General features: G+C 44.5%; 1 pseudogene; it reads right to left on the reverse strand.

Moving 5' to 3' along the window:
- Positions 1–771: 771 nt before the first annotated feature.
- Positions 772–10,409, reverse strand: LOC142435656 (snurportin-1-like; annotated as a pseudogene).
- Between the last annotated feature and the right edge of the window lie 13,342 nt (positions 10,410–23,751).

Below are 23,751 nucleotides of genomic sequence, written 5' to 3' on the forward strand. Positions count from 1 at the left end.
CACGTCCAGAGAAGCTCCCTGGTCTAGGTCTCCTTTCATCTGCTATTCAGTTAAACACTTATCAATAGTGCTGTCCCGGCTTTCCTCTGGTTGCTCTATGCTTCATATGCTTTTGGGGGGCCTCTGGTTTTAAGTAGTTTCAGGTCTGGGTGTATGAGTTATGAGGAAGCATGATGTAGCATTTAATAGATTGTTTTCTGACTCATCTGCTTCTCTCATTCTGTTAACTTTAGAATTAGTCCATTGACCTTGGGTGAAGTTATTGATATATATATATTCCAGAAATTTTGCTTTATATTTGTGCATGTTGTGTAAGAGTGTGTAAGTATATGTGTTAAGTTTCTTTGTTCTTCATGTATGACATTACTGCACGGAGTGTGGCTCTGTGTGTGTGTGTGTGTGTTGGTGTTTGTGAGCAGATTTGTGCGTGGTTGTCATTGATATTTCTCTCACAGTACGTCATTGAGTGCTTTTTGTGGTGGTGTTGTATTTTGATTTCAGTTCTTCTTGTTTGTGAATTTTATTTCTCCCTCTTATTTGATCCATATATTTTCCAGGGAACAGAACTATAACCTCAGTCCTGACAAAAATTGCAATCACATATGATGATGAAATAAAAGAATTCCCCGACTAGAGGTTTACTTCTTTGCCCCATGGCGTTGCTGGGTTGGAATGGAGTTGATGCCCTTGAGTGAACTTGGTGACATTGACCAATCTTTGTGTTGAGAGATCAGGGCTTTGTCCATCACAATTAACCTTTGTAATAATCACTTACAACTGAATCCTGTCCAGAATTCCCTCTTCCTTTCCTTTCTCAGAACAATAGTGATCCTCATCAGTTTCTCTTCAAAAACCTATTGTTCTCTGTGACCCCAAGTAATTCACTGCACCACAGAGGATTTTAAGGGATTAAGGGCTTTGCCTAAGATCCTTAATCCTTTCACTAGTGAAAGAAGCATGACCAACCAGAAGTAATTGTCTTATTAAGTTGTGTGAAGTCCAAATTCAGGGCATCAACCAGAGGAGAATGCTCTGTTTTTCTGTTGGGGCTGGGGCCATTTCCTAGGCAACTGGTAATATATGAGAGTGTGACCTGTCTGGGAAATCTGACGGTATTTTAGCATCTGCCTTAACTTGGATCTACGAAGCTCGCTGCAAAAGGATTCCCAATCCAGAGACACACCCTGACCCTCACTCCTTTCCTGGCTGTAGACAGCTATGTGTTCTATCATCAGGCTGTGTTGTCCTTGAATCCCATGAGAGACGACAGTTCTGATCAGCCACATCTCAGAGAAACTTGCTTTCCTTCTATTTCCTTGGTGTTGTGGAGGATGAGAGCTTGGATGTGCCAGCAGAGCAGCCCTGGACAGATCCTGATCTCCCCACCTCCTTTCTTGCTGGAGAAAGATCATGCTTCTCTCTGCTCACTTCCCTAAAATCTCTTGGGACATGAAATGATCTGGATCGACACCTCTGGAAATTCCCCGGACATCCACGTGACAAAAATCGAGGAGGGACTAAGGTGCACTATCCCACCCTGAATTCTTTTACTAAGGAATGTCTTCACACACGATTCCATTCCAACAGATCTATTCATGGAAGCCACGCTATTTCACAAGACAATATCACAAAACAAACTCAGGTTCAAAGGCCACGAGGACAGAAAGATTTACGGAATAGCAAGCCTCCCCATATCTCTATACCCTCTTTATGCTGAGTAGAGCAACTGAATGCACTCGGATGAACACATCCTGGAATGCATGCAGCTCCTGCAAAACAGAAAGGCTGATGTTCAAACCGTGATCTTCTGGTTTGGATCCCAATAGATAAACCATTGATACAGTGCAGCATCCCATGATGTGCACCACCCCTCCATGGTTTCTGAGGGCGTAATTAGTGCCGGGAGCATGGAACATGTACTTCTCTGTGGAGCACCTGCTGGGAGTGCCCTGTAGATCCGTTCCAGGATCCCACGTTGTCTCATAAAAAATAAAATGCACCAAACTCAGCGCGATTGCATCCCTTCCTTCCACCTCCTTGCCAAACTGCAGTACACATTAAGACAGATCTCTATTTTCCTCCCCGTTGAACATGACAGGTTGACAACCTATGGGTTGCTACCCCTTTAGTGGTTGAGCGATGCTTTCACAGGTGTCGACTAAGACCATTGGAAAACACATATTTTGGAAGGTCTTAGAAACAGAGACACCGCTCCTCTATTCGTCCCCTGGGGTGTCTGCCTGATGCACATACGCCCACATACTAGTGCCCGGTGTGAAGACCCATGCTACACCATGTTACAAGACCAAATGTCATCTATTTGTTATTAGAAATAAATATTTCACATAGCATGATTACATATTATTTTGTGATTAATGGCTATCCTTTAATTATGTTCCATTTGTAAAATGAGAATCCTGCATAGTGGATGATTTCTTATCAGCAGAGGTGTGTCAAACGGACAAGCATGTCTATCTTGAAAGAAATGTGACCACATTGCTGCTTACAGGCTTGGATGATGGGATTTCAATTGACATACTTTGGACAGGTTTTGGAAAGAGATCAGTCCCTGGAGAAACACAGGGAGACTAAAGAAGTTCCTTGATGCGATGGATGGATGGAGTGGCTACAACAAGGGCCTGAAACTTACAGTCGTGAGGATGGAACATGACTGTGCAGGCTTTACTTTTGTCGTGCATGGGGTCCCTGTGCATCGGAGTCGACTCAATGACACGGAACAACAGCGACGTTGCAATCACTGAATACACACTGTTCTCTGTGAGATAACAGGGCTGTGCACATCCCTCCACGGTGACCAGAGGGCAGTCATGTGGAGTGTAATCCACCTGTGATGAACGCAAATGGGCTGTGTGCTTCCCCTTTCCCCTCTAGCCTTCTACAAAGCAGGTGTACACAACTGAAGCTTCGATGCGATTCCATCATTTAGAAAGGGATTATATTATTGACAAGCACTGGATTGAACGGGAAGGTGCGGAAAGTCAATGGGCGCCGACTTAGGTGCTTGCTTCTTGGGATGTAAACTTTAAGAACCCTGACATTGTTCTTTTGAGAGCCAGGCACCCACGAGTTCCTTCGTTAGACTTGGCTGCTGCACTTGTACCATCAGAGCCCTGTTCTCTTGAGGAAGTGGAGCATCAAGGAGGACGTTTTCCTGAGAGCTGATTGGTGTTACATTGAGGCGAGAATTAAGTGCAAACTCCCTCAACATTCACGCATCTAAAATTTATCTATGTCTCTGATTCACCTTAGAAAAATCTTTGTCATTTTGTCTCAGAGAAGGGTATCAGTCATCCTCCAGGGCATCACTTCCGTTACCCTAAAGACTTTGCTGTCTTAGAGAGTATATATTCGGCATCGTAGAACTACAGCATTGGAATCTACAGCATAGGTATATTTGATTGCATATATACAGTAATATAATTTTATATATAATTTTATTGGTAGAGCTCTTACACCTCTTATAAAAATCCATACACATTTGTACATATGTCGCCAACATCATTTTCAAAACATTGTTTCCTACTTGAGCGCGTGCTGTCAGCTCCTCTTTAACCCTCTCCTTCCCCCACTCTCCCACTCTCGTGACTTAATGATAAATTATAAATTATTTTCACATCTTACACTATCTGCTCTCTTCCTTCACTCACTTTTGCATTGTTCATCTCACTCAAGGGTGGGGTGGTTTCTACATCCATCCTTGTGATCGGTGGCCCATGTCCTCCACTTCTGTGCACACCAAAACTCTACCCCCATGGTATTGCAATACCCATGATTGCTTCTGAAGTTTTATCTGTCCTGGATTCCTTGTGCTGAGAGCTCTCATCTGTCCCTGTGTCTTCATGAAAAGTGTCAATCCCATATTTCCCCGGGGGTGAAAATTGTGGATTTGAACTCTCAACCTTCTCAACCTTCTAGATGACAGCCCAACACAAAAGTCTCTAGACCATTAGAGCTCTAAAATATATATAATTACATCACTACCAAACTACAGAAAATCCTGTCCGTCCAACTGGGTCATGGCACCCAGAGCTCCTCAGAAGGGAGCTTTCTGGCTTTGTTACTCCTCTTATCAACTCACAGTGGGAGAGGCTCGCAAGATCCATGTGAGGCTTACATTTCAGTCTAGATACTTCCTCTGTCTATGTTGATCCTAAGGTTTTGGAATCCAATATGGGCAGGCCGATGGTGGACAGTGACCTCAGCAGCTGGCGAGGTGGATAAATCAAAGATCAGTAGAAAATGTGGTCATTGCATATTGAATCAAACCATCCCAAGGCTTACTCTACAGGAAAGGCAAACTCAAGAGGTGTAATGGAGCATTCATCAAATGGAAACTTGGAGATCTGTATTGAACTACAACGCTCTTGGTGATGGGGTATCTATGGGAGTACAAGAAAGTCTAGTCAACACAATGATGAGTAAAATTTCCTCACGAATCACTAATGTAGAAGCTGAAGTAGTTTTCCAATCACTTCAGTATGAAATTGACCCAACATGTAGTCAAGAGGCATAGATAATTATTGGTAATTGGAGTGAGAAATTAGGAAACAATGAGGTAGGGAAAACAGTTGGAAAATATGGTCTTGGTGATAGAAGGATTCGGGAAATCACAAGGTAACATTTGCAAGTATACTTTGGACAGACAAACATTACCACATTAAGGCCATCTTGCTGACTAATGAATAACCTGCCTCCTTCCCCCTCTCATGTCAGAGAGTCCCAGTAGTCATTTATTTTAAAATATGCTCCTATGTAATCAAAATCAGAACATTTTAATTAATATCATTGTTCCCTTTAATATTTTAAGCATGATTGTACTATTTTTATTTTATTGACCAGGATGTTTTTATCAGTGCGATACCCTGCAACATTCACTAACTCTAAAGAATAACAGCATTAATTTTGCTGGCTGATTTGCTGCAGCTGGTGCCTTGCGTACTCTCGCTGGGTGGTTGGCAGGCCAGCAGCACCATGTAAGGCCACAGCCAGCCCACCAGGGGGATGCTGCCCGGGATGTAGTGGATCTGCTTGTGGTAGAGGAGGAGCCCGTCCACCTCAAAAGGGAAGCCTGTGGCCAGCACCTCACACAGCCTCTTGTTGTGCACTGGAAATTCTGGGCCCCACAAACTAAAAAGGATTGATCTTTGTTTGTTCTCCCAGGTCGCCTTCCTCGGCTAACTGCGCATGCATCCAGTAGAACCAGAAATCAGTGGGGCAGTCATAAACGGGATGTCCCTGCTAACACATCAGGTCCAGAACGTAGTAGGTCTATTGCACCTCAATGTGAATGCACTGCACAATGTTGTCCTCTGTAGCTGTCCATGAGCTCTGCCTGCTGCCTCCCAGCAAGAGGGAAGGAAACCTGTCCATGCAGTAACCGCTCTTGGTATAGGCGCTGGTGCAACCCCTGGAGGCCACAATGAGCGCTATTTTTCCAATGGGACACAAGACCGCAATCCACTCCTGCCCCATGTCCGCGGGGACATCAATCAGCCACTCAGAGAGCATCAACTGATTGGCATAGTACTTGGGGAGTTTCTCGTCAATATCAACATCCATGTCTTCATCATCTTTCCTGTGTTCCTGCTCCTCACTCTGCACTCCGGTCCAGTCATCTTCAGCCAGCCTTCTGGTGTGGTTCACAGAGGCCAGTCGCTTGCATTTCTGCAGTTCCAATAACGATGGTGCAGCTCATCCTGCTCCAAGGAACTGCACTTGTGCTTGTTCTGGGACAGGTGGGGGTGTGAGGCTGCACGGCCATTCAAATCTCGGGACACAGAGAATGGGATAGCCAGGGCTGGACTCAGCTCTTCCTTCGTTCCATAAAACTTTTTTGAACAACATAAATGGCAGCTATGCACGACTGACTTCTGCCTATACAATCCACGGAAATCAAATCCACTACAGAAGTTTCACAAGTGTTTCACTACAAAAGGGACCCTAACACCAAAGATAAGTTAAGGACAAAGTGCCTTCGTTTATGAAGGAAACAAAGATGCAGACACATTAGGGTCGCCATTCCCATGAAGTCTTCATACCATCAGACCATTCAAAGAGGGGATTTTACTTCACTAAATCCTATGTTCTAAAGAGTTTAGAATATTGGCACTTTCAAGTGAGGCATCTGTGCAAGATACTAGGGTAGGACTCCTGATTATAGAACCTAGAGTACTGTCCATCAAGGACACGCCCAGGAAATCCCTAAAACACTGCTCCTCCCTGGACCATCTTTAGACGCATGCAGGTAATGCAATTTCCAATGTACACTACCTGAGGGCAAGAAGAACTACTTCATTTTTACATGATCTCAAGGCATCTGGAAGTGGTTTTTGGTTTGGGGTTTGTTTTTAGCATTTGAAAATTACGTATAACATCCAAAAAGTTAATGTTGAGACTTAAGCCCTAACTTAAGAGATTTTGGAGGAGGTCATTATGTGCAGTCAAAAATGAAGCCGGGGCCATGAAGCTGAAGAAATGAATCAACTACGTGAGAGCACAAATATAACCTGAGATCCATCCCACATGAATGGCAAGGCCATCTCAAGAACAGATAGTATTGAGTGAACACTAGCAACAGGAAACTGGACCAGCTGTATGATGACATCAATAACATCATGTATGAAGAAAGCAACGTCCTCCACAAGACAGAAAAGGTAGAATGACCTAAGTGGACATCTAAGAGACTCGGAATCCTGCCATTGGTAGAAATGTAACTAAAGCAAATGGAAGAAATGATGAAATAATGCTGAACAGAATATTTCAAAGAGCAACTTCAGGAGAAAAATTAAAATATTAACATGAAACATGATGCCCAAGGGGGAATCCTTCAAGTTATAGTAGTGAGAACATCGAGAATGTCATTCGGTAGATGTGGCACAGAAAAGAGAGGTGGGAATAGGCTCACACCCCAAGAAAGCTTGGCCTGATTTTATCTAAAGAAACATAGTCAGACAGGCATTTTCTGCACAGCTTTCAGTTAATAGCTTAGTAATCAAGAGGGCCTTATTCATATACGAGGTCAGAATTGACCACAGAAGACTAAGCTATCTCTGGTTTACATGTCTAGGACATGTTTGTCTACCCTCCTTAAATTTTCTGTTTTAAGGGTTTGTGGTGGGGGTGTGAGAGGGTTGAATAGTAAGGCTTCAACTTACTCTTCAGACACGAGAGTCTCAGCAGCAGTGCTGTGGGTCCACAGAAATGACGGCCATTAAAACGCCTTGATAATTTAGAAGAGTTGTTATTCAGTTGTCACCCGACATCGAGAATCTAAAAGCAATTTTAGGATTGATGTCTTGAGTGGATATTTAAGTCCATCATTAAAAGCAAACACTCACTTAGAATCTGTCTATAATTATTAAGCAAGCACAAGGTTTGCACTAAAGTGCATTCTCTCAAACAAAGAGTAAAAGGAGCTTCTTGCCACTGTCAATGCAGATGAATGGAAACCACACAGGACAGAGTAAACCACTCCTCTGGGATTCCACGACTGTAATTCTGAATGAGAGAAGAAAGCCCCATCTTTCTCCGCTATTTAAAATACAGGTATCACTGAATGGGCCATTCATTTCACCTCAGTGGACGGGATCACCTACTTGGGGGACCACTATTATATGTCTTTATGGGAGCAGGCTCTCATCACTCTGAACTGGAAACAGCGGTGGTTCTGAAACCTCCAACAGTTGATTAATAGATGAATAACTCCACACTGGAGCCCATCCTCCAAACTGACACCCTTCTTTACCTGCCACACTACAGAGAATCATGATCTCAGCAAGATGATACATTTAAAAGAGGACCTGATGCAAAGGGCTTAAGTGGAGAGCAAATGCTGTGAAAATTATTAAGGCAAAGAATGTACAGATGTGCTTTATACACTTGATGTATGTATATGTATTGTTTGTGATAAGAGTTGTATGAGCCCCTAATAAAATGTAAAAAATGAAAAGGAATATAAAAGAAAATGATTACGGCAAAGAATGTACAGATGTGCTTTATACAATTGATGTATGTATATGTATTGTTTGTGATAAGAGTTGTATGAGCCCCTAATAAAATGTATTTTAAAAAGATGATACATTTAATGAACCATCGCACAAAAGCAAACTATTAAGATGCATCAAGTCCCTGAATAGGTACTGAGGTGTGAAGGAGATAAAGGGTAAGCACAACACCCTGATTAGACTGGGTAGAGCAAATATATTTATATGTTCATAATGCAATATGGAATGCACTCAATTCACATAGGCCTCAAAGAAAGACAAGTTTGGAATGCCACACCTCAACCTCTAGGACCTTCCCCACTTAGCACCTCAGAACTATTTAGATAATTTTCCTTTTACTCCCTATTTCAAATCACCATTGGAAAGGTTAGAAAGGCTCAGACTTTAATCTTGACTCTTATCTTTGATCAAGTATTTCCAGTGGGTGATGAATCCAAGATGGCAGGTCAAAGGACAAACTTCTTCCCAAGGGTGTTGAGACCAACAATTTCCATAGATACAGAGATAATGGCAGGATTCTCTCTCAAGTCTCCAAACCTTCAGGACAGAGGAAGGGTCCAGGTCCAGAACAAAGCTAGAGAGCTTTCAGAGTCATTGTAATTCATAAAACCACACCCACAAGATCGCTAGCTTCCCCATCATTGGCTGTTCACAGTAGGTCTCAGCAGGGAAGTGATGGTATTTTTTGGTCATTTTATCCACCAGGCTGATGCCATCCTAACAGAACACACCCTAAGCGTCCAGACCCAACCCTGTTGAGATAAACTTTCAGCCATCAAACCTCACCCATTGTGATTGATAGAACATAGAACATTTTGAGGAGGTGAGTTAGCAGATGAGAGAGGATTAAGCAATTGGTTACAGAAATGGCTTTAGTACACAGATTGTCACATATGCAAAATAGTACCCTTATGAATATTCATTGATGTAACTCATTTCCCATAGCACAAACACACTTGTACTCTGTCTCTTCCAACATAGAGCCAACTTATGGGAAAGAGTAAAAGTGCCCCCTTGGCTGCCTACAGACTGTTGATCTCTCCAGGGGTAGATGACCTCATCAAGCCCCACAGATTGCCTGGTAGGTTGGAATGAGTGCCCTGGTTACCAAGCATGCCACATCAATTGCATTTATCTGGATCACTGCAGGGATGATTGGATCACATTGGGCATGTTTAAAGGATTGACCTCTGTAGAAGGGCCCAGTATATTCTCTTCTCAACGGCTCTTATGTAAGAAGCGTTACCAATTAGTGTTTATAAAACAAACAAACATCATTGTCTTACTGTTTAGGTAGGTGTGGGGGGCTTCTGCCGCACACAGCTGTATGGAGCCAAGAAAGCACAGAGATGGCATTCGAACAAGCCCAGGGGACATTGCTCTGCCTCCCACCTTTCTGGACCCTGCAAGACAAGGAGGCTTCTCAGGGCGCACGCGCACGCGCAGTGTGACGAGGGGCTGTGCTTTGCCCAAGTTGGATTCACACGGAAGTCCTGAAGAGGGCGGAACTTCGTCATTGCCACGCGCCTGGGCTCAGGTGTCCTGCGCATGCTCGCAGCGGGCTTCCTGGCTGGTTCCTCCGTGACTACCCATCCGGGGCTCGGGCGCGCGACCGGGGGGCGGGGCTCCCTGGAGGGATCCGCCCCCTTACCGCCAATCCCTGGGCCAGGCGCGTGGAGCGTGGGGCGGGGCTTCGTTCCGGTTCCACTTTCTTTGCGTTTTCACAGGTCCAGAGTCAAGGCGATGTTTTTTTATATTCTGGGTAGATGAGAACTAAATACCACAGTGGATGGTTTTACAAAGCGACATTTATTTCATCTCAGGAAAGAGCTGTTGGCGTACAGAAGCTTAGGTGTGGGTGTGCAAGGCTGTCAGCTGATTGTCTTGCTGTAGGAGGAACTGGCCTCTTTTCAACATGGGGGTCAATTCCTTGGAGATTCGTGGAGTGTTGGCGTCCACGTTCCTCGGAGTCTATGAGGTTCCCAGGGCAGGAAGCTTGGGTTTCAAGGACGGATAATGCTCCTTTCTGTCATTTCCAGGCTGTGGGAATCTATTTTCATGTCTTGTGAAAGAGATGTGAAGGCGGCAAGGAATGACTGGGTAAGGCTGTTAATGGCAGATGCTTCCTGTAGTCTTCCAGTCAAACGGACCACACTGTGCTAGCAAAGATAGCCCAATCCTCTTGAACCGAACTCGAAATTATCTTCTTAGCTTAGTAAATAGGAATGTCTTAAAAGTGAGAGGGTAAACCAGGAGCAGAGCTGAGAATTGGTAAAGAGGGTCATCACATTCACTTTACACATGTATGATGATTTCATCCCAATTACTCTTACCTGTGCTGGGAGAGAATTTTACAGAGAGGGGCCCATAGGCCTGCAGGGTCATCTCGAGCTCCCGCAAAGCCTCCGAAAGAGTACTCAGATACACTGGACCTCCATGATCCCGATAGCAATGCTGAGGAACAGGGAGCCCCACAAAGCAGAAACTGCACAGTGGCCACGTGTGCTCAAGCAGGTCCTGCAGCACAGCCATGGACACTGAGTTTCCACCCAGCAGCAAGGTAGTGAGCTGGGAGCACTGGCCCAGAGCAGGCTGCAAGGCAGTGAGCTCAGAGTCATTGATGCCACAGTCAGCTAAGTTGAGGTAGGTCAGGGTGGCTGAGACCCTCTCGAGCAGACTTGGGAGGAATTCATGTCTTAAGGCCACCTTGAAAACACCGCTCAAATCCAGGGATCTTAGGCTCCTGGTGCTGGGACTCGTGCACAGACTAAACATGTCAGAGTCCACTGGCACGCAGTACTTTAAGGTGAGGGACTTCAAGGGAGCCGGCAAACACCTGAGCATCTGGTCAAGTTGTTCGTCAATGAAATAAACAGATTCCAGAATGAGGTGCCTGAGTTGATGCAGATTGAGCAGCTGAGAGGTCAACTCTTCAAGTAACTTCTCCACTTCCTCCCTGCTACATGACCCAAGGGGGTCCAGGATGATTCCAGAAAGATGGAGTGTGCTCAGCTGAGTGAAGTGGGCCAGGTAAGGTACAAACCACTTGAGGGTTTTCAGGTCCCATCTGCAGTGCAATACCACCTCCTGGACAGAGTCCAGCTGCACCTCATGCAGTACCCCTTCAATAACTGGGAGTTCTGGTAGACCTATAAATTCTAACTTCCTACAGCCCAGGGGTGGCAGACCCCTTCCCTGCTGAACTCTTTCAATGAGGCAGGTGAGCAATTCATCCTGGCCTGTTTCAAGAAAACACAGGTCTGTGATTAACACCATAGAGGCCAAGGGCTGAGACGTCTCCCCTGCTCTGAAATCCTTCCCTTGGTGAGTCATAGCTCTCGGCTGGGTGGACAGCGTATCATCTGATGAGGGCACAGAGCACACTTTCCAGACGTTGGTGTCAGGGTTCAGGGTTAGGTCCAGCACTCTCAATTTGGATCTCCTTGGTGGAACATTCCGTGCCCGCAGACTATCAAAACCATCCATGGCAGCCATTAAGATGTCTTGCTGAGTATAAGGATACTTCAGGAGAGCCCCTAGTGGGAGCCAGATGAAAGGCCAACACCACATCATGGCTTTCACTATCTCTGTGTGTCCCCCAACCGCAGCTGCTAGGAACAAGGAGGGGAAGAGGTCTGTAGGCAGCCAGTCCGGAGGAGCCATGGCTGAGGCCTCATTCTGCAACTCACGCTGCAGGTCAAGATCCTGGAGCTTGGGTGGCTTCCTGCTGCCCATGCTGATCAATCTGCCTCAAAGGGAGTCCTGACCTGTAAATAAAAGGAGGGGTCTGCTCAGACTTCTGGGATAGCCAAGGTAGTTGTGCTACAACTCCTAAATCTGACTCTGACCTCCTTTTCTCCTAAGAGGGGAATGTAGGACACTCCTCTTATCAACTCACCGTGGTAGAGGCTGGTGACACTTCCACGTGACACTTCGATTGCAAACTAGATACTTCCTGTGGCTCAAGTGGGTGCTGAGGTTGTGGAATCCAGGATGGGCAGCCAAGGGTGGCAAGTGACCTCAACAGCTGAGGAGGTGCATAAATCAAAGATCAGTAGGAATATCGTGCTTGCATATTGAATCAAGCTATCCTATGGCTTAATATACAGGAGAGTCAAATTCAAGAGGAATGACGGAGCATTCCTCAAATGGAAATTATGAGATCTATATTGAACTATAATGATCTGTGTTATCAAATAACGTCTATGAGAGTACAAGAAAGTCTTCTAATGCAGTGAAACAACAAATGTACTCACTAATCACTAACAAAGAAACTGAAGAAATCTTCCAAACATTTTAGTATGAAATTGATCAACCATGTAGTCAGAAGACATAGATGATTATTGGTAATTGTAATAATAAATTAGGAAAGAGAAAGGAAGGAATTGTAGTTGGAAAATATGGTCTTGGTGATAGAAACAAATCTGGAAATCACAGGGCATATCTTGTAAGAACAAGGACTTCTTCGCCACACACCTTCCTTGACAATGCAAATGGAAGCTGTACCTATAGCCTTATGCCGATGTGACTCACAGAAATCGAATCGACAGCATCTGGGGCAAATGTTTTAGAGTACAGAAGAAACCCCAATCCCAAATATAAATTGAGGACAATATTTATTCAGACATAAAGGACATAAAGACAAACCCAAACTAAAGATATATGATCTGGATGAGGAATGCTATTAGCATGAAGTCATGATAGCATCCAAAGATTCTCAGTCAGGATATACCCTCCCTAGGGCATGGAATACAAGAAAAGGTCAAATTCATGAGTCGTTTTATGTCCTTCATCACAGGAGGGGGGATTATGGAAACCCAAAGAAGGCCTAGATTGAGACAAATACTTTACGTTCCTTGTCATTTAGAAGATTGATCCTTACAAACAAGGCAGCGTGAGCACAATGGACAGGGTACGATTTTTTACTCTGCAACCTCTGGCTCAGAACTAACCATCAAGGACACACCAGTCAATCCGATAAGGAACTGCTCCTCCCTGAACTGACTGGAGGAGGGTGGAGGTAATCCACTCTCCAAGGTACCTTACCTGAGGGCAAGATAATCTCTTTCATTGTTACATGATCCCAAGTAATTTAATGGAGGGGTTTGGTTGGTTCTTTTTGCATTTGTTTGCTATGTATACCTTCCCCCAAATGAAATGTTCACCTATAAGCCCTGACATGAAAGAGATTTTAGAGGAGCTGGTTATCTGCAGGCAAAAATGAAGCTGAGACCACGAGGCTGAAGAAATGAATCAAATATATGAGAGCACAAATAGAACCTGAGAACCATCCCACTTCCATGGCAAGACCATCTCAAGAACTGATATGGCTTGTTGAGCACCAACAACAGGAAATGGTACCAGCTGTGGGACGACATAAGTAGCATCATGTATGAAGAATGCAACATTATCCACAAGACAAAGAAGGAAGAATGATCAAGGGGGATAAAAAGGAGACTCTGAATTTTGCCATTGGGAGAAATGCAACTAAAGAAAATGGAGGAAATGATGAGAGAACGGAACAGAACGTTTCAAAGAGCAACTACAGACGACAAATTGGAGTATAAAAGTGTAACTTGCACCCCAAGGGGGAAGTCATCAAAGTGATAAGAGTGAGAACCAAGAGAGTATCATTCTGTCGATGAGGTAGAGAAAAGGGAGATGGGAATAGGCTCACACCACAAAACAGCTTGGCCTGACATCATCCAAAGAAACGTAGAGAAAGAGCCATTTATATGGAGTCTGCTCTCTTTAAAAACTCTTCTTTTGCGGGGTGAGGAGTGAGAGGTTGGGGAGGAAGGTTTAAACTTGCTCTTCAGACATGACAGGTTTGGCATAAATATTGTGAGTTCCAATAAAAGACAGCCATAATCATGCCTTGATGATTTAAAAGAGTCCTTGGTCCGTTATCACCCGGTGCTAGATTTTGAATATGACTCTTTGGATGCAATCACAAGTGGATTTTTCAGTCTCTCTTTAAAGATCTGCACTCATTTATCATTTGTCCAGGACTGAAACAAGAGTGGACAGAAGTAGAAAGCCAAAATAACATTATGATTCTTCAGTCAGTGAGCCATTGAGGGCACAGCATTGATTGTAATAGCTATGTTAATAAAATTAAAATATTAATATCCTGGCTACATCAAAGGGGACATTGTTGATAAGCATGTTCTCACCTCCAGGCCATAGGATCCATGTTAAAATTAGTCACTAGTAGGACTTCACGTGATGGGAGGCGATCAACAGTCAACAAGATGGCCTTTTTGTGGCTCTCGCTCGTCTGTGGCAGAACACATAATAGAAATAATTAATCATTTAATGCTGTTGTGAAATAATTATTTATGGTGAATTAGGTGGTGATTTATCCTTGAAATCATCCATTTCAGATTGAGTAATTTAAGTCATTTATCAAATTTGTAATTGCTTCAAAATATAATTGCTTCTGTGCATCGCATGTAACCCATCCTGAGAAATAAAATGAAAACACACTTGGCCTAAGCTCCCTTTAGAAACATTATGTCAACCCTTTGTCTGACAGACTTTGCACATATGGTCAAGAAGGACCAGTCCGTGAGCAGGAGAGCATGGTGAAGAAGAGGGAAGCCCTCACAGAGGCGGATAGACACAGCCGATGGAACAATAGTCACGTCTTGGGGAGAATGCTGAGGATGGTCCAAAGTGTGCAAGGTTTCTTTCTGTCGTGCGGGGTGTGCCTAAGGGTTGGCCCCTATTGGCGGCACCTAACAGACAAAACCACCACCAATAAGAATTCCATCACATCTGGAATCCAAGGCTTGTCCTAAAGCCCGTAATCCCAGACAAAGTATTAAAAGAGCTCACTGCCATCATCAATGTCGATGAATGGAAACCACACAGGACACAGAAAACCACCCCTGTGGGATTCGAGGACTGTAAATCTCAGTGGGTGCAGAAAGCCCCATCTTTCTCCCCAATATAAATACCGGAATCACTGAAGGGGATCATTCCTTTTCTGGTCAGTGGGCAGGATTGCCTCCTTTGGGAACCACTGTTATATATCTTGCTGGGAGCAGAGTCTCTATCTCTGAATTGGAAACTTTGTGGTTGTGAAGCCCCCAGGAGTTGACTAGTACACCCATAAACCCACACTGGAGCCTGGCTCCCAAACAGACATCCTTACATCCCTGCCACAATGTGGACAAGCATGATCTCAGCTAGTTGATACACATAATGAATTGTTGCACAAGGGAAGATAGGAAGACACATCAAATCCCTGGAGAGGTTACTAATGATGGAGGGTAAGCAGGACCCACTAATCTGTTTACTCTGATTATACTGCATAGAGAACATACATCCACATGTTCATAATGGAATACAGAATACACTCACTTCACATAGGTCTCCAAGAGAGCCAAGCTGGGAACCCAGCCTTCCCACCTCTAGGTCTGCCCCCACTTAGCTCCTGAGAACCATTTAGAATGTTTTCATCTTACTCCCTATTTCAACTCACAGTTGCAGAGGCTGACAAAACTCAGATTTCAATCTTGACTCCTCTCCATGACTGATGAATCCAAGATGGCAGGTCTAATGGCAGACTTCTTCCTCAACGGTGTTGAGACCGACAACATCCAGAGAAGCAGGAATGATGGCAGGATTCTGTCTCAAGTCCCCAAACCTTCAAGTCAGATGAAGGGTCCAGGTGCAGAACAAAGCTACAGAGCTTTCAGAGAGTCCTTTTAAACATAAGACCACACCCACAAGATAGCTATGCTCCCCCTCATTGGCTGTTCACAGTAGATCTCAGCTTGGAATTGATGGCATTTTTATAAAATCTCATCAACCAGGCTGATGTCATCATAACCAACCCTTCCCTGAGAATCCCTACCCAGCCCTATGGACACAAACTCCCAGCCATCACACCTTCCCCACTGTGATTGAGACAACATAGAAAACTTTGAGGAGTGTGTTTGCTGCTGAGAGTGGATTAAGCAGTTGCTTACAGGAATGGCTCTAGAACCCAGATTCTCACATGTGCAACAGAGTTTTGTCCATATGGATTTTCATCTGTGTAATTAATTTCCCATAGCACAAATTTACTTGTAACCTGTGCCCCTTCCAACTGAGAGCCAACTTTGGGAAAGAGTAGACGGGCCTCTTTGGCTTCCGAAGGACTGTCGATCTCTCCAGGTTTAAAAGGTCTCATCGAGCCTCACAGATTGGATGAGTGGTTTGAACCATTGCCCTGGTGGTAAGCACCCCAGTGGATTACCAAACATGCGACCTTAATTGCGTCTCCCTAGAGCACGGTAGGGAGTATTAGATCACATTGGGCGAGCTTAGAGTTTTGACCTCTTGAGAAGAGCCCTGTACATTCTCTTCTCAAGCGCTCTGATGAGAGAAACATCACCAATTAGGGTTTTTAAAAAACCAACATTAATGGTCCCTCTGTTTAGGCAGCTGGAATCCAATCTAGGGCATCACCTGCAGGAGAAGACTCTCCCTGTGTGCTCTGGGGTATCTGTCTTTTCTCTTTGCAACATCTCTGCGCCGGACCTCCCTTGGAGAGCACTATGTTTGGGCCTCAGCCTCACTTTGGGCCTCGGAGGTTCACCAGGCAGGGACTTCACATCCAGAGAAGCTCTCTGGTCTCGGTCAACTTTCTTCTGCTATTCAGCTAAACACTTATCAATAGTGCTGTCCCGGCTTTCCTTTGGTTGCTTTATGCTTCATATGCTTTTGGTCGGCCTCTGATTTTAAATATTTTCAGGTCTGTGTGTACGAGGTCTGAGGTAACATGAGGTAGCATTTGATAGATTTTGTTTTCTGGCCCATCAGCTTCTGTCCATCTGTTTAATTTAGAATTAGCCCATTGACCTTGGGTGAGGTGATTGATGTGTATGTATTCATTCTAGCAGTTTTGCTTTATATTTGTGCATGTTGTGTGTGATTGTGTATTGTGTTCAGTTTCTTCGTTCTTCCTGTGTTACATCATTGCCTGGGGTGTGGCTCTGGTGTGTGTTGGTGTTTGAGAGGAAATGCTGGTTTTAGATTTGTGTGTGGTTGTCACCGACATTTTTGTCACAGTACCTCATGAAGGGCTTTTTGTGGTGGTGGTGATGGTGTTGAATTGTGATTTCATTTTTTCTTGTTTGTGCATTATTTTAATTCTCCATCATATCTGATTGATATTTTTCCCAGGGAAAAGAATTATAACTTTGTAACTGACAAAAATATCAATCACATATGATCGGTAAATAAAGAATTCCCCGACTAGACGTTTAGTTCTTTGCCCTCTGGGGTTGCTGGGTTGGAATGGACTTGATGACTGTGAGGGAGGAGGGTGACTTTGACCAACATTTGTGTTGAGAGTTCAAGGCTTTGTCCATCACAATTAACCTTTGTAATAATCATTTACAACTGAATCCTGCCAGTAATCCTCTCTACCTTTCCTCTCTCAGAACAATCATGATAGTCATTAGTTTCTCATTAGAGAATTATGCTTTGCTCAGCGATCCCAAGTAATTCACTGCACCACGTGGGATTTTAAGGGATTAAGAGTTTTGCTTATGATCCTTAATCCTTTTACCAGTGATAGAAGCACCACCAACCAGAAGTAACTATCTCATCATTAAAGCGGGTGAAGCCCAAATCCAGGACATCAACCAGAGGAGAATGCTCTGTCTTCTTTTGGGTCTAGGGCCGGTTCCTCATCAACTGGTAACATGTGAGAGCGTGTCCTGCCTTAGAAATCTGCCTGTATCTTAGCATCTGCCTTACATTGTGTCTAGGAAGCTCCCTGGTAAGAGACTACAGGTCCAGGGATTCAACCTGACCCATACTTCTATCCTGGATGTAGTCAACTTTGTAGTATATCTCCAGGTTGCTCTCACCTAGAATCCCTTGAGAAATGAAAGTTCTGTACAGCCACACCTCAGAGAAACTCCCTTTATATCTATTTCCTTGGGGTTGTGAAGGGATGAGTGCTTGAATGTGCCAGACACAGCTGCCTCAGAGAGCTCCTGACCTCTCTATCTCCTTTCTTTCTGCAGAGACATCAGACTTCTCTCTGCTCACATCTCTAAAATCCCTTGGTAGATTAGAGGATCTGGATCCACACCTCAGAAAACTCCCCGGACATCAATCTGACAAAGATTGAGAAGGGATTGAACAGTACTACCCACACCCTGATCGTTTTACTAAAGAATGTCTTCACACAAGGTTCCATTATAGCAGATCCACTCATGGAAGCCACATTATATCATCAAACAATAAAATTAATCAAACTCAGGTGCAAAGGCAATGAGGACAGAAAGATATAGGGGTTGACAAGCCTCCCCATATCTCTACACCCTGTTTATGCTGAGTAGAGCAGCTGAATGCACTCGGATGAACACATCCTGGAATGCATGCAGTTCCTGCAAAACAGAAAGGCTGATGTTCAAACCGTGATCTTCTGGTTTGCATCCCAAAAGATAAACTATTGAAACAGTCCAGCATCCCATCATGTGCACCACCCCGCCATGGTTTCTGAAGGGGTGAATAGTGCCTGGAGCATGTAACTTGTTCTTCTCTGTGGAGCACCTGGTGGGAATGGCCTGTACATCCATTCTAGGATCCCACGTAGTCTCATAAAAAAGTAAAATAAACCAAACTCTGCACTATTGCATCCCTTTCACCTCATTGCCAACCTGCAGGACACATTAGGACGGATCCCCATTTCCCTCCAAGCTAATCACCGGTTCTCAACCTATAGGTCACCACCCATTTAGTGGTTGAACGATTCTTTCACAGGGTCTCCTAAGACTATCGAAAAACACATATTTCTGAAGGTCTTAGGAAGAGACTCTGCTCCTCTATGCATCTCCTAGGGGCTCTGTGCACATGCATATACCCCCACACACAAGTACCTGGCGTGAAGACAGTTACCCATGCTACACCATGCTTCAAGACCAAATGTCATCTATTTTTAATTAGAAATAAATGTTCCACAAAGTGTGATTATGTATTGTTTTGTGATTAATCACTATCCTTTAATTATGTTCCATTTCTAAAATGAAATACCTGTATGTCTGATATTTACATTACGATTCAGAACAGTAGCAAAATTACCGTTATGAATGAAGTAGCAACAAAAATAATTTTATGGTTGGGGGTCATCACAGGAGAAGGAACTGCATTAAAGGATCGCGACATTTGGAAGGTTGAGAACCAGTGCTATGCATCATAGGCTCCCAGGCTTATTGGTATCACTCCATGCCCAATTCCCAGGAACACAGAAAGAATATGCACACTCTTGCTGACAAATGGAAATTTATTTCCTGTAGCTTATGATGCAGGTTAAAGTATTACAAAATCTTTCTCCCATTATACAAGGAATAATTGCAAACTATGTAAGGATTCATCAAGCATAAATTCATTCTTCCCTACTATCCCTTGGTAGAAAGATAAACTTAGGGGACTACCTGCTGGTCAGTGGTTCTCAACCTTCCTGATGTTACGACCCTGTAATAGAGTTCCTCATGTTGTGGTGACCTGACCCCCCAACCATCAAATTATTTTCATTGTTACTTCCTAAATGTAATATGCTACTGTTATGCATCATAATGTAAATAGCTGATACTCGGGATGTATTTTCATTGTTACAAATTGAACATAATTAAACACACTTAAAGCACAGTGATTAATCACAAACAATATGTAATTATGTATTGTGAAATATTTATGTGTTTTCCGATGGTCTGAGGCCACCCCTGTGAAAGGATTGTTTGACCCCCACCGGGATTGCGCCCCACAGGTTGAGAACCGCTTCTGTAGGGGATGACTGTATCTGTCTGTTGGCATTGGATCAACGTCTTTGTCACCATTCCACATTTGGTGTCCTGACATTTCACTTCCTGCTCCCTCAGGAAATTTGTTGAATCCAAAATATTTCCAGAGAGTCTGAGACTCCTCACATGAACCGTGTGGTCCAAATAAGAAGCAAAAGAGTTCAGGCAGAACAGTGGCAGCTGCAAAACACCACTACACCCTGCACATAGTCTTGTTGCACCAGTTTGAAGAAATCCTCAAAAAGAGCAAGTTAAGGTCTGTAGGAAGCATCCAGCTGACCAAGGTGTTTACTAATGGGTGACTATTTAGTCCCCTGAGCCTCTGTGTCTCTGCAGACAAAAGTGTTGCAAACTGACTATTTGTGACTTTGCTGCTAAAAAGCATTGAGGGATAACTCAGTTAATAAGGATCCCTTTGAGGCTCTCTTGAATCTTGCATATCCCTGTGATTGTCTTTGAACCTACTGCTTTTATTATTCTAAGGTTAAGAAACTGTGACTAGTTGAGTTACATTTGCATAGATAAGAGTTTAGGAATGTTTAAGTGCTTTGATGTTTGTTTTGTAACCAAGCCCTGTGTAAGAAGAGTATATATACCAAGCTTTGAATATACTGGAGACTTCAGTCTATTGGATTGGAGTCCTCCCTGTCCCATGCTTTGTACATAGCTCTTTCTTTTCCTTTCATCCACACTCCTCAGTTCAAACCCAGCTTGATGCGGGATAGCTGGTCTAATCCCCCGCAAAGGTCCAGTCCCAATAGAGTTCAGCTGCCTCCAACAGAGAAACGGTGTGCATCATCACCAATTAGGGTAGCGATGAGAAGATGGGGCATTCCAAAACACTTAGAAAAATCATTGTCATTTTATGTCAGAGAACGTTATCAGTCATCCTCCTGGGCATCACTTCCATTACCCTAAAGACATTGCTGTCTTAGAGAGACTATATTCGGCATCGTAGAACTACAGCATTGGGATCTACAGCATAGGTATATTTGATTGAATATATACAGTAATATAATTTTATATATAATATATTTTATATATAATTTTATTGGTAGAACTCTTACACCTCTTATAAAAATCCATACACATTTGTGCATATGTCGCCACCATCATTTTCAAAACATTGTTTCCTTCTTGAGCCCATGCTCTCAGCTCCTTTTACCCCCCACCTTCCCCCACTCTCCCACCTTTGTGGGTTAATGATAAATTATAAATTATTTTCACATCTTACACTATCTGCTCTCTCTCTTCACCCACTTTTGTGTTGTTCGTCTCACTCAGGGGTGGGGTGGGTTCTACATCCATCCTTGTGATGGTTCCCCACCACCTCCCTCCACTATGTGCACACCAAAACTCTACCCTCATGGTATCGCAGCACCCATGATTGCTTCTGAAGTTTTATCTGTCCTGGATTCCTTGTGCTGAGAGCTCTCATCTGTCCCTGTGCCTTCATGAAAAGAGTCAATCCCATATTTCCCTGGGGGAGAAAATTGCGGTTTTGAACTCTCAACCTTCTAGATGACAGCCCAACACAAAAGTCGCAAGACCATTAGAGCTCTAAAATATATATAATTGCATCACTACCAAACTACAGAAAATCCTGTCCCGTCCAAGTAGACATAGAGAAAGTCCCACCGCAAGTAGATGAGATATGCACAAAAGACAAGACAGACAGCTGCTGCAGGAACCGTGAGTGCAGAAAGGTACAGGGATGATGAGCTCCGACGTCCTTATACCCTGTTGATGCTGAGTACAGCAACCCGGTGCACTCTGACGACTGCACCCTGGGATACACTCAGCCTATGAAATACAGGAAGACTTATGTTCAAACCCTGATCTCCTGGTTTGTATATTGATACAAACACTGGCAACAGCCACCCTGTCCATCATAGGCAGCCAATATCTCTGATATCTGAGGACATAAATGTTTGAAGCAGATAAATTCGTCCTTCCCTGTGGAGCACCTGGTGGGATTATTCTACAGATCTTGTGCTTATCTGCCCATTACTTTCTTCAAAGCCCCACCAGGGATAAGGTGCTATGCAACGATGCAATAGGGTTCCCCAAATGACATCAGGAAATAACTGAAGTATCCCCTAGGTGCATTACTGAAACCAGGCGTCCTGGTACTTGCGAAGTTGGCCAAAGCCCAGCTTTGAACGTGGTAATATTGGAGGAAAAGAAGAGGGAGACCAGTGCCCCCAAATGTGGATGCCCATTTCTGCTGAGTGTGCAACCACAAACCATGTCATGAATAATTAATGTTCACTCAGGCTGCAAGAGGAATCAATACCACAATGAATGGCTTTACGGAGAGATGTTTATTTGAACGCAGTGTACACAAATTTACGCCTGGCTTTGAACAATGTGTTTCAGTGGCTTGGAAGGAAAGGGGCTGGTCTCTTCTCAACAAGGGGGGTTCTGAATTTCTTGGAGAGTTTCCTCGGTGGTGGAATCCAGGTTGCAGTGAATCGAGAAGATGCCCAAGATCAGACCTTCAATTCCAAAAACATGGTGCCGTCCTGCCATCCTTTATTGAGGGGGATCAGCATCCAGTCTGCTGGAATCTTTCTTTCAATGCCTTCTACAAGGCAGGTGAAGCAAGCGAGGGTTGACTTGGGTGAGGGTGATGTCTGATGCATCCTGAAATCTTCACATCTGAAGGCGACTTTATCACAGAGAAGATTCCTGACCCTCGTGAACCTCAAGAACAAATCACTTAGGCATAGGGAACATGAACGCTTTAAAATGGGGCAAGGCACCCACAGCTGGACGTTTTGGACTGACAAGATAGCGTGAAGGAGATGATGGCATCAGCTGTCCATTTGCATGAGGATGGCATGCAATGATCTGTCAGTACCTCTGTGGTTACAGAATTCTACAGAATTGACCCCGTTGGGCATCAGGATCACCATCACCTCCTCCAAGACAGGGAGGAGAGCTTCCTAGTGCAGCATTCCTTGGGGGCCCAAGTAGCAATGCAGTGGGACAGGGAGCTCCAAGAACTTGCAGTGAGGGTTGGTGTGCTGCAGCAGCTGCTGCAGAACATCCCAGGACACGGAGTTTCCACATAACATCAAGGTGACCAGCTGGGAGCAGCGGCCCAGTGCATTCTGCAAGGCCCTGAGGTCAGGGTCCTGGATCCCACAGCCAGCTAAGTTCAGGTGCATAAGGGTGGTGGAGACAATCTCTAGCAGACCCGGAAGGAATGCATAACTTGAGCTAGGCCTAAATACACCACAAAATACCAGGGTCCTTAGGCGGCTGGTACAGGGGCATAAAGACAGGTAAGTCAAGTCCTCGTCCAAAAGCACACAATCAGTCAGGCTGAGGGTCAGCAAGGGAGATGGCAAGCGTGTGAGCAGCCGGATGAGGCAGCCCCTGGGCAGGCAGGCAGAGTCCAGGAAGAGGTGCTGGAGCTGATGCAGATTGAGGAGCTGAGAGGTGAATTGGGCAAGGAGTTGCTCCATGTTGCAGTCTTTGCCGAAGTCCTTGCAACCCAAGATGACTCCAGAGAGAAAGAGGGTCTGCAGTTGACCCATCTGCGCCAAGTAAGGAGCAAACCAGTTGAGGCTGTGCAGGTCCCATTTGCCATGAATTTCCACCTCCTGGACACAGTCCAGCTGCACCACCTTCAGGATGTCCCCAAGAATGTGAAGTTGTGGGAGAGGTCCAAGAAACGCCACCTTCCTGCAGCACAGTGTTGGCAGGGCCTTCTTCTGCTTGACCCTTTCAATCAGGAAGGTGAGCAGTACCTCTGAGGTAGCTTCCTCAAACCACAGGTCTGTGAGCACCTCCACGGAGGCCAGGGGCTGGTGCTTCCCTCCTGATCTGGAATGGGGTCCTTTTTCCATCTGAATTCTGCGGGGTGTGTCCTCAGACTCTTCTGATGACATCACAGAGTCATTAGATGGGGC

This window comes from Tenrec ecaudatus, chromosome Y (assembly GCF_050624435.1).
Source record: "Tenrec ecaudatus isolate mTenEca1 chromosome Y, mTenEca1.hap1, whole genome shotgun sequence".
NCBI classification, from domain to species: Eukaryota; Metazoa; Chordata; class Mammalia; order Afrosoricida; family Tenrecidae; genus Tenrec; species Tenrec ecaudatus.